Source organism: Cucumis sativus, chromosome 5 (genome assembly GCF_000004075.3).
Source record: "Cucumis sativus cultivar 9930 chromosome 5, Cucumber_9930_V3, whole genome shotgun sequence".
NCBI classification, from domain to species: domain Eukaryota; kingdom Viridiplantae; phylum Streptophyta; class Magnoliopsida; order Cucurbitales; family Cucurbitaceae; genus Cucumis; species Cucumis sativus.
Window position 1 is genome coordinate 5,114,300 of NC_026659.2, and position 13,437 is coordinate 5,127,736.

The following is a 13,437-nucleotide window of genomic DNA, read 5'->3' on the forward strand; positions in this document are numbered from 1 at the left end:
GTGTTGGAAGCCTTTATTAAAACAGGAACAATGTTGTAACCATTAGTTGATTGGCCTAGTAGTGAAAAGTTAAAAAATTAACCAAGAAGTCATAGGTTCGATCCATGGTGGCCACCGACCTATGTATTAATTTTCTACGAGTCTTCTTGACATCCAAATATTGTCAGTAGTAACAAATGTTACTTCAGTTTTATTGTAATTTGCTTTTAATTTGAAATTAATTATTGACAAATATTTTGACATAAATAATTTTTACATTTTCTCTCCAATTAATTATATCATTAAAATTTATCTAAAAACTATTATCATTCCCTTTTAACTTCTACCTATTCACATCCCACTTTCTTGCAAATTAATTATTTTGTAATTACTTCAACCTTAAAATTTTTTTTTTCCTTTTCAAATCTTTGGATATAAATATCTCATTCTTTTTCTTTTCTATGCATGCTCACAATAAAAAGTAGAGTGTGAAGAAATTAGTCTTTCAACAAGTTTAAATGAAGATTTGTGAGCCAAAATTGCTACAAAAGAGCCCACGAATCATTCATCATATTTTTGCGACGTCTAGGAGCAACCAATCAACCCAAATGAAAATGATGCAGAGAAATTCATGAGAATTCAAAGATGAATAATATAAAAGTGGGAGACTAAAGAGAGAACGGCCAAAAACATCATTTCCAAAAAATAACAAAGTGACATGCGGATGCCAAATAACTATTTTCCAGTTTTTAATTATTGCTTTGTAATTAAGTTAAATGTGAATAATACATTCTTTGCTCATGTTTTTTTTTCTTCATTTAATTAATTTTTTATTAATAAAATGGTGATATGTCGTTAATACATTATTGTGTTTGAATTATGTAACTTTTGTGTTAAAGTAGAAATATGAAAGTAGTTTTTTCCGTTTTGTCCTCCAAAATTAATTAAAAATAATAAAAACTTTAAATTTAATTTATTTTAAAATTTTAAAAGTTTTAGAAGTTGAATGGTTTGATCAAGTAATTATTAAAAAGTCGTAACAAATTTATAATTTGACAATAAATTATAATAAATTTAAATTTTTGAAAAATTTGAAAATTTTAATAACTTAGTGGACTACTCAACTCTTGAAATTAAATAGACATCATCTTTGCATACATTTTTCTATAAAAGTTTTGTATGTGTATTTGTTTTTTTTTAATCCAAACTCAACCTCTTTTTCCAAAATTAGTTGTTTGATGTATAATGTGCTAGAGCATAATAGATAATCAAAATTTTCTATAAAAAGTTACATGCATGTTTATTTTTGTTCTTCTCGACTGATAATTTATTTATTTGGTATGATATGAGATATTAGACAAGTGTACTAAGTTTTTTCCTTTCTAGAATAAACTATAAAGTAAGTGTTTTAATAAATAATGTATGGTTATATTTGAAAAAATAATTTTGAATTTGATTTTAAACATCAACAAGTAGATAAAAAAAAATTATCTCAAGTGCATATACTAATCTCTTCCCTCCAATATATGTTTTCACGTTTTCTTTAATGAATACAATCTTAAATGATATAAACTTTTAAAAAAATATTTTTAAAATAAAAGTAGTATGTTTTACTAAAAACAAATTTTTGTTATAGTTCAAGAATTTAACATTGAATGTACGTTTATTTTTTAATGCATTATATCTTATAGAATATATTAAACCTTAAAACATCAACATAAAATCAATTTTAATTTTTTTCATATAAAAACATTTTTAATGATAACAATAGTAATGTATCTTTTATACCTTTTATTTTTAAATGATGTATCTTTTGTACTTTTGAAAATTAATTTTGTTTAATTTTGTTACATGTAATTTTTTTTATTTTCATTTTTTTTTACATTTATTTAACGAGTTAAAAGAGTCATGTGAAAGACACATGTTGAAGGACTAGTATAAATAAAAAAAAACTTCAAATAAAGCATAAAACCTCACAACCAAAATTTCTCCTTCAAACTAAGTAAACGTAATAGTAAATGTAAACTTCAACTAAATGTGGAATAATAGAAAACAAAATCTCTAGAAAATCAGAAAACAAGTCTTGATTCTTGCTAGCTACACAATTTTGAATATTGAACATTGAGACTTGTTTTTTTTTTAACCCAACTTTATTCCCTTTGTTTGAATTTTTAATTTCTTACAAAATTTATCTTTAGCTGTAAAGCTAACATCTCTTTAAAAAAATTGTAGCTATCTTTGTGTGTTTCTACTTTTTTTTACCTAAAATTTCTCTCTCATCACAATTTTATTTTTCACAAAAATTTAATTAATCACACCATTCCTTTTATTTTCACATATTTTAAACTAATATATGGAACGACGTGTATCATGTGGGAGGTCGATACTCTAATAAACAAGTATCGAAAAGATCAAATCATGAAAGATGCTTTTAAGATCAACTTAACGCAACGACTCAAGGGTATACTTCTTTTTTTTAGCTCAATTACAAATAAAACTCCGAATCCTAAGTTATGCATTTTTTTTGAAACTTTAGTAAAACATAATTAAAAATGCTCAAATATTAATTTTTTTTATTCCTAGGTCTAAGAACATGTATATGTGGAGGTTCAAATCTTTTGATTTTTGATGGGGAATATATAAGCTTTTTAATTTAAGTTTATACCAACACATAATTTGAATCCAACCTAATCTTCAAAAACAGAACTATACACATACTTTGTACACGAACTATTGATAAAAAAATGTGTTAGGTTAAATTATACTAAATATCTCACAATTTTAGAATTGGAGTAGATTTCAATATTTATGCCAAACTTTAAATGTTTATTTTTGGACTTTGAAATTTGTTTAAAAATTGAATAAGTTGATATAATTGAGGTGACACTAATAAATATAAAATTGTAAATGCATGCATGCATGACATATCTTCATGTACACAAAACTATCCACATTAACTATTATAACAAAATTGTAAAAAGTTGCATAGGGAAATTGTTTTAGTTCGTTTTACTCTTTTGATTATAAGTGTTTTTACTGTTTCATTTGATGACAATTATTTTGTAAGTCAACTTCAGTGTGGGTAGGTTTTAACTCATTCTCTCCATCTGACCATTTTAATATTTGATTGGAAAATATCCTAATTAATTTTAGGGATAGTATTTGAAGAGTTTTGAAGGACGTGATAATAAATTCTAGGCAGCTCTAACCCACACTTATTCTACCAATTTATTCAATACTAGACATTTAACAAGTGCATTTCACAACATCTCCATTTATTTTATTATACATGAATTTAAGATTACTTTCATGCTCTAATTAGAGTTTTAAAAAATTATGAGCTATCAACCATTGATTATTTGGATTCTCCCAAACCCATGTAAAATAAATAAATAAATTTTTTGACTTATGTACAATTGAGTCCTTAAATTCTAACACCTGTTAATTTAATTAGACCTTATTTGATTATAACTCTCTTCGTTTTTTTATTTCTTTTTTAAAAAATTATGTTTGTCTTCTCCCATTTTGATACCATAAATTTTGTTTTTCTTTAGTAAAAATTTAAAACAAAAATTTAAGATATTTTCTCGTAGATTTTAAACATTATTTATTTATTTTTTGAAATAATTAGATAGAAAGTGGAACATAAATAGAAAGTTAGAGACAAAAATAAAGTTAATAAATTAAATTTTCAAAAGTAAAAAATAAACCATTAACAAACTTTGAAACGAATGTACTGTTTAACTTCTTATTGAAAATAAATATAATTTAATTTATATTAGGATACACTCTAAAATTACGATATGTATTTATGGTTTAAAAGTATATGTTATTTAATTTTTTAAAATTATATTTAAATATTTTTATCAAATAATTGAAGCAAACAAGTGATTGCACGAAAAAAATTATAGTTTTGATATAACTTTATAAAATTGGGACAATCATTTTAACCTTTTCATATTCATATATATAGTAAGTGAAAAATGAATAGTTAATTTATAAATATCATACTATACTATCTCGAAATTTATTTTTTTATTTTAACTTTGAAATGATTTGGTTCTTTTTATTTTAATACAAATGAGAAATGGAATAATTCACCCATATAGGCATATACCATTAATTACTATAATTACTATAAAAATAATTGATTCAATAAAATAAATATCATAATTATATTATAATTTTTTTGGTTAAAAAATGTCATTTGGTAAATCATTGATTAATACCTTAACAACTTAATTAATAAGAATTATATTTAATAAATACTCAAAAGTCTGTTACATTTATCCTAACTTAAAATTTCAATCATACATGAGTGTGAAATAATTCTTTGTATGACCATATATTTTATAAATAATGTTGGTGGGTCATAAAAGAGCAATATTATATACATGCTTATATTTTTAAACATCAAAACCCTCAGATCACACACTATTAAGTTCACTGTCTTCACCATGCCATGCGTACTACTATCCTTCTTCATATTTCTTCATGCTTTTTTTTGTCTATAGTCTTTGATTGGTGACACTAAGTTGTGATCATGATTTGCAGTTGCATGGAGAAAAATACATACTGTCAGTCATTAATTAACAACAATTATTGTTTTTTCAACAAAATTAAAAGTACTGTCATTTCTTGTTAATCTCTGGTTGTTTTCTTCTTTTGACATATTAATCTCATCCTGCATTTTTTATTTACCTCTTTGCAACAGAAGGTGAATTGAGAATATGTAAACTCACAAATTGTCAAGTAACAACACTCCATTAAATTGAACGTATAAGTTCTTTGTAAATTTATATTAGAGATTGGAGTGTGTTATGTTACTTTTGTGATACTTATATATAGGTTGGAATGAGTTGAATTTTTTCTTCAAGAATAAAAGTACTCTTCCACCCCTGTGCATTCATTATCCTATTCTCCTAACATCTTGAGCTTAACACATTGCAAACTTAACCATCTAGATATATCCAAATAAAGTGGAAGATGAAAATGTCGTTGATTGTGTAATAACATATAACATTATGTAAAGTTATGGAAGGTGGAAAAGTTACATTATGGCCTTAATAACGTAGGACATTGACTTAATATCAGTTATGCATGGAATTAAAACCCTTATTTTAATAAGAAGATAAAAAGTTAACTAAGTGTAACTACATCGTTAAATATGAAAATAACCACAAACATTAAATCTATGTGAATGACAAAATTGTTAATTCTAATGAAAGGGTAAAATAGGGCTAAAAAGTTTCTCTACATTCATCCCTTCTAAATGTACTAGTCTTTTCAACACCTGCATTGCACGTGACTTTTTTAACTTGTTAAATTAATATAAAAATATGAAGTCAATAGAAAAATCACATATAACAAAATTCAACAAATTTAATTTTCAAAGTATAAAAGATACATCATTTTGAAAAAAAAAAATATAAGATACGTATTACTATTATTATCATTACAATGAGTTTATTGAAGAAAAAATGTTTGATAAAAAGATCATCCAAAATGAGAGTGAAAAATGGAGATGATTAAAAGTGATTTTATGTTAATTATGTTTTAGTGTTTAATGTATTCTATAAAAAATAATGCATTAAAAAATAATGCATTAAAAAATAATGTTGCAATCAATGTTAATTTCTTGAATTATAATAAAACTTTGTTTTTTTTTTTTTTTTGCAAAACATGATTTTAAAAATATAATTTTTTTCCAAAGTTTATATAATTTCTTATTAGAAAGAATATTATATTCGTTAAAGAAAACATGAAAACATCTATTAGAGGGACAAGAGGTGATGTTTATTTGATTTTAAGAGTTGAATAGTCTCGTTAATTTATTGAAATTTTCAAATTTTTCAAATTCTAAAATTTATTATAATTTATTGTAAAATCGTAAGTTTGTTATTTTTTTATTAAATGATAAAACTATTCAACTTCTAAAACTTTTAAAACTCTAAAATAAATTGAATTTAAAATTTTTATTATTTTTAATAAATTTCTTAGGACAAAAAAGAAAAAGCTATTTTCATATTTCTACCTTTATACATTGTCTTACCTTTAACTATAATTAATAATTAGATTCCAATAAAAGTTACATAATTCAAACGCAATAAAAATTTATTAACCACACTTCACTATTTTATCAATTAAACAACTCTAATAGAAAACAAAAATTAATTAAATGCAAAAAAAAAAAAGCAAATAACATATTCTTTTACAAGGTTCAAGATTCCCTATTGTCACATTCTAAAAGAAAAGATCTTCATGGTTACATTTCAAACATATCTCGTGAAAAAATGCATACAAACATATATTTAGATCACATGTTTACATTCCAACAATAAAAAATATAAGATTATATTATTTAAACATCCACGAAGGAATAAAAAAAACATATTTATATATAGAAGTAAATAAATACAACAAAATGAAAAAAATAAAAGAAAACATAAGAATTATAATTTGATTTCTTCTTTATATCTTAGTTTTTTGTTGTGACTTATGATCCGTTTAAATGGAAGAAAATAATAAAATATTTATACTTAAAAAATTCAAAGAGGAGAAACTTGAAAGGTTGAGAGATCATATAGAAAAGTTAATAAGAGAGAAGATAATGTGAATAGTTGGAAGATAAAAGGTTAAGAGAAAGATGAAAACAATGGATGTGGAAAAGAGAAGTTTAAAATAAGAGAATTAATTAATTAGAGAGAAAAGTGAGACTTCTTAGACGTGGGGAGAGTTATTTTCTTATATTCACGAAGAAACATTGGAATGAGAGAACCCTAAACTAATTAATTAAATAACATAAAAATAAAATATAGATCATCATAAGATTCAACAATCATATTAATAAAATAACTTTGAAAAATTAATTTAATTTATCAATTAACTACATTATAATGAAATGACAAAGTTGGAACAAAAAATGTCTCCTCATCCATGCTTTTATATATACTATAAAAAAAGAAAAATATATTCATAGAAATTAAAGAGGTTAGCTTTATGTGAGTAACATACTCTATCATCTTCTATTTCATATGTTACTTAAGGAAATAAGAAAAAAACCAAGTAATAAATAACGTTGTATTCTTTTTTAGTATGCATAGCTAGGAAGGTGAGTTAGGGCCTAGGGGTGTCAAGAAATTAACTGCATCTTTGCTTCTTTACCTTCTCTTTATATGCACTCGATCTTCTTCAAATGAATTTTCATTTTCACATGCTAAATATTGAACTTTTGGAGAAAAAATTGAGAGGAAAAGAATAACAAACTAATGGAATAAAATACTCAATAATATTGGTAGAAGAAATCAAGGAAGCCCTTTATATAGTAATGAAAGTTGAAGAAATTTAAATGAAAAACCATTAGTCTTCCATAATTAATTATATTTAAAAAATAAACTTAAAAAAATTAATTTTAAGAATATAAATGAAAAACCATTAATCTTCCAAAACTAATTATATTATTAAAAAATAAAAATATTTTAATTTTAATTAATTTCTAAAATGTAAATGAAAAATCATCAATCTTCCTTAATTAATTATATTACAAAAAAATAAAAATAAAAATGAATTTACCATAAATCCCAAAAGTGAAATGAAACACAAAATTAAACTTAAGGTTATAATGGAGAGGAAAAAATTTCTCCACATCCAAGCTTTTATATATAGTATAGACTAGTAAACAACATGTGCGATGCACGTGAAAATCACACGAAAAAAGTTATAGGTTTAACTTAACTTTATAAAATTATAATAGTTATTTCAATATTTTCATATTTATATCATTTTTATATTTACATCTTAGCGAGTGAAAAATGAATTTATTAAGTAAAGAGATAATGTTGTCATCCTTAGAATGTATCTTTGAAATTGATTTGTTTGCACAATTCAAATTCCATTTCTTAACATCTTGAGCTTACACATTGCAAACTTAACCATCTAATATATTTATATCCAAATAAAGTGAAAGATAAAATGATTGTTAGTTAATAACATGCATAGAGCACTAACTAATATCAATTATGGGACCAAATTTTATTTATTTATTTTTTTAAATAAGGAGATGAAAAGTTAACAAAGTATAACTTCTATTTTGTTGAATGTGAAAATGACCACAAACATTAAATCTATGTGAATGATAAAATTGCCACTAAAATAAGACTAAAAAATTATAATGAAAGGATAAAACATCCACAAAATCATATTTCTTTTGAAATTATGAAATTATAAATATGAAATCATAACTTTTTTAATGATTTTGTACGTAAAAAAAATTAAAGGAAATACTTTAATATTTCTTGCTTTATACACATTTTTTAACTTTATTTATATTTAATAAATTTCAATAAATAACAATATTTACACTGTTTTAACAAATTCCAAGTATAAGTCGCTCAACCATTTCATTAATAAAACAACTTTAATAAAAAAATTAAATGAAGAAAAAATCATGAGTAAGATTCTCATAGTTACATTAAAAAAGATTATCAATATTGCATGATTTAAACATAAAGAGCATAAACATATGTACATGTCAATCACAAAGTTGGTGGTTCAAGTTTTCCCAACTTATGTTGTGTACTAAAAAAGAAACGTATAAATAAAGGAATGAACGTTAAAACAAGCATTCTTTTATATAAAAAATAAACAACAAAATAAACGAATAAATTAGAAGAGAATAGAAAAGCGTGATTTGATTTCTTCTCCACCTTAGCATTTTGTTGTGACTTGTGAATATGAATGAAAAAAATAATGAGATATTTATAACCAAGATTTGGAAAGAAAGAATTTGAAAGGCTAAAAGAGATAGAGAATGTAAATAGTTTGGAGATAGAAGATTAAGGGGAGAGACTTGTGTGAATGAATTACATAATTAATTGGAATGAAAATTTTTAATTTTTGCAAAAAAAATTAATAATAAATAGATGAAAAGTTTTACTAAAGCAATCATTAGAAGTTATAATGAAAATAACATAAACATTATTAAATCTATGTGAATAACAATATTGTCACTAAACCAAAACTAAAAGAAGTTATAATAAAAGGGTAAAATGATCGGCTAAAAAATTTCTTCACTTCCATCTTTTTATATATAGTATAGATGGTACTCCTTGCTTTCTTAAAGCAATAAGTCATTGTTAAGTGGGGAAGAAAGTGCAACCAGATAAGAAAGATGAGAAAATAAAATAAAAATGACAAGACTTTTTAGTTATATACGTGAATTGAATGTAACCTTTTCTTCCATATTCTTTTCTATTATATTTTTTTTTCTAGCTGAAATGAGATACATAAGACTTTATTTTTCATTATGTCTTTAAAATATCTCTCTTATGCTTTTATAGATCAACACTTTAAAAATTCTAATATTTTGTTTGAATATCACATTTTTAAATTTAAAATTATATTTTTTTAAAAAATTTAATATTTAGATATAAACACAAAACCAAAAGAGTTGAAAACAGAAATAGGGTGAAACTAAATTGAAATCAATAATTTTAAATGCACATCGGTAAATTTTTATTTTAAAAATATTATATGACCTTTATATTCCATAGTTATCATGGATGTGCTATGAATATTTATTACAAACATTCAAATTTTAAAATGATAAAAGACAATAAATTAAATTAAACTATTTAGTCTTCTCAAAAACTAATATTTTATATATACGAATATTTTCTACAACAATTCTCCAATAACGGTCATTACTATCATGTTTCTATATATTGAACTCTTTTTTCTTCTTTTTCTTTATAACTCGTACTTCTTTCAAAAATCTTCAATAATATAATATAATTCAAAATTATTCAATCATATAAAGGTATAATATTAATTTTAAAAAATAAAATAAATATTATCATTCATCTAAACTTAAAATAAAGAGTCCACTAAAAAAATAAAGCCAAAGAAATGTGATCTTCAAACTACCATCAACCTTAGTAGTAATAACAATATGAATATATAAAGAGTTATTTTATAGAAATTAATTTTGAAACATCTCTATCATTAGTTATAGGAGAATTATCAATAACGACAAATTTAACAAAATATTTATCCGATATAGCAAAATTTCAGATTTTATGAATATGCTTATCGTTAATGTGATGGAATTAATATTTACATCTCATTACCTTTTTTACTTCTGTTTAAAATTAATATTTCATTGTTGATAGAAAATTTTTGTTATATGTTGTAAATATTTTAGTTTATTTTATTATATTTAAAAATGTTTGGTAATTATAATTTATAATAAAATATTAATTCTGAATAGAAGTAAAATGAATGAGACATAACTCTCTTAATCAATTAAGTAAAATTTTTATAATAATATAAAAATATAATTATTAGTCAAATAATTATTAATTTGATATTTTAAATGATAAGATGCAACAACATCCTTTTATGTATGTCCCTGTCCCTTAAGTGGAGAATATGGAAGAAATAGTAGAAAGGATGAGTTGCTTGATCAAAATCCTTCCATATAAAGGAAAAAATGAAAAATTTCAAAGATGAAAAGCATAGGATTCAAATGGGCTTCCAAAGATTAGGGTATTTTTGTGAATGTAACATGGGAAAAAGTATGATAACCTTTGAACATGAAATTGAGATTTAAAAAACATGTTGGGTTAAAAAAAAAATCTTTTAAAACCATGTGATATTGAGTCAGCAGAACAGTGTCTTTTAGAAGAAGAAAGAAGAAAAAGAAATACTTAAACAGAAAAGATTTTCATTGAAGAACCTCTAAGAAAACAACTATATATATAGATATGCTTTTCTCACCGCCCTATTAGTCTCCATGAGACATAAATATATATCAAATCCAAAAGCAAAAGAATCAAATTTCAATATATATTATATGGCCCTTTGCTTCCTTATCTTTAACCAAGAACAGTTGCATATGAAAATGGGACAACTTTTTTTTCTTCTTTTTTTGCTATATATATTATATATGTGTGAAAAAAATATTTGAGGCTTCCCCCTCCCCTTTTCTGTTGGTTTTAAATTAAAACTAGGGTTTCTTTTAACATGGTGCTATGTTGGGGTCTATATGTGTATATATATATTGTTCTATGCATATTACCTAGAAAGGAATGGCTGTGAGAAGTTGTCAAAAAATAGGGGCCCATTTATTAAAAATAATACAAGTGAACGTTTGAGGTTAATTTCAGTTGTATTCGTATCATTTTATAAAAGGTCGCTTCTAGCTACCTACCTACCTACCTAGCTACCATTCACTTTTAAAATTGATTGAAATATTTTTCGATAATGATTTTGTCTTTGAAATGAGAGACAAAAACAAGATTGTGGTTTTTGACTTAAGTAAAACATCTATGATTGAGATATGACTGGTAAAGAAAAATAAATATCAAACATGAGAATTATACTAATAACGCCCTTCACTACCAACAGTTTTAAGTAAACCGTTCAGATAGATCATCTTCAAAATTTTCTACTAATTGGGTTTCTTAGTCTCTCTTAATGTCATCGTTTGATATCAGGTAAAATCACTATTATCCCAACGTGATAAAATTGAGAGTCGAAATATGTCCATTTAGTTTTTTTTAAGTTTGATCAATCACAAAACTAACACATGAGTTGGGAATAGATACCTATCTCGACGGTATTCCAAAGTATCGTTAGTTTATTGATACTTTATTTAGACGACTATTATACTGTCGTAATATAATATATATTTCGATACTTTTCACGGTGTTAGGAATTTTTTTTTTGTTGGAAAATGGAAAATCCTTCCAACGTTGGAATCAATTTTTTTAGAAACTATTTACCTAATCAGTAATATTATTTGAAACTTAGGTTGAATGCATGGTATTGAAACAAAAAATATATATATCGAGGACAGACATGAATTTAATTATTGATAACATATTGGTGAAACTTCTCCCTCCTAAACTCCTTTAATATGTACATAAAAAAGTGTGTCTCTATCTGAAAAATTGGATTAAATGAATAAAGTAGCATAAGTAGCAATGTACAAAAAAAGAATAATATATGCATGTGGTGAAGTATATATAGGTTTAAATAATTTGATGGTTAAAGTGGATTATTATTCCTGCTGCAAAATCTGTGTTGTTTGTGACTGAGGGAATACTGCCACCCAAATTTTTATATATATACATTTGCCTAACCCTATCTGTGAAGTCATCAAAGAGATAATAAAGAGAAAAAGAACTTGTGAGATTGTTTTAAGAATATATAAGTGGCTTTAATATGTATAGATTTTCATTAATTTTACTTGAAATACAATCAAACATTTACAATTTAGTGCTTGAATTAAGGATTTTTGATATGGCTGCCACCCAGAAATTGGTTTCATGGCTAAAAATAAACCACTTGGACAAACTTTTGTTTTATAAATCAATACTTCAAATATTCCCTAGATTAAATAAATAAATAGTATGAGAAAAGGAAAAGGAAAAGGATTTAGGCTCTTAATTTATTCAATAAACCACTTTGGATTAGGGGACTTTTGATTAGCTGTTTCCTAACCTTAAATTGAACTTAAACCCACATGGAGCAGAAAAACCATAGATAAATTTAATTAAAAAAGCAGCTTTATATTATGTGTTAATTCATCAACTTTTTTGGTTGTCCAACAGATTTAAGCAAACCCATTAATTTGTTTAATCAAAAGATTGTTCCTCTTTTTGTTGCTTTTCTTTGAGAAATTTGAGAAAGAAAAGAAAAGGTATGTTTGTTTGAATGTGGCAGATGGAGTATTGCAGAAAAGAGAGAAAGGAAAAGAAAGTTGGATTTTAGGTTTCTTCAAAAACTCATAAGTAGCAATTCCTAAGATATTATGCTTTGAAAGTGACATACAAAATTCTTTTTACAATCACAATCCAAGAAAAATAATATGGAAACTTTTTTGTTTCTAATTGTCATATATCTTTCACTAAATTATAAACAAAAATACATATACGTATTTGGATTATAACTTCGTTCTTTTTACTCTAATCTCACTCACAATAAATCAAATTTTAAAAATTAATTTTAGAAAAATAAGGTGTAGTTCATAGCGTAAATGATACATACATATATATATTCAATCTATATTATTACAATATAATGAATTTCCTTTGGATCATTTGCTATTTAGAAAAGAATTGTGTAGAGCTTATAAAATAAAATAATGAATCATCTGGTTATAATTAATGTGGTCATGGAATGCACAAATTTATTTTCCATAAAAAACACAAATAATTCTAATTAAGAAAAAGATATTGTGGAAATTTGGCTAATTGATTATTGTGACCAATATAAAATCTTGTATGGAAAAGACATTTCACTTTTATTATCTGTTAAATTGTTAATTTAGAACATTAAATTTTGACTTAATTCCTCTGATTTAAAAAGCTTCAATTAGATTTAGTTCAATTTCTATAGCTTTACAAGATTTTTTTTCCCTTTTTTAGGGATTTTTTTTTTAAAAATTGATAAATT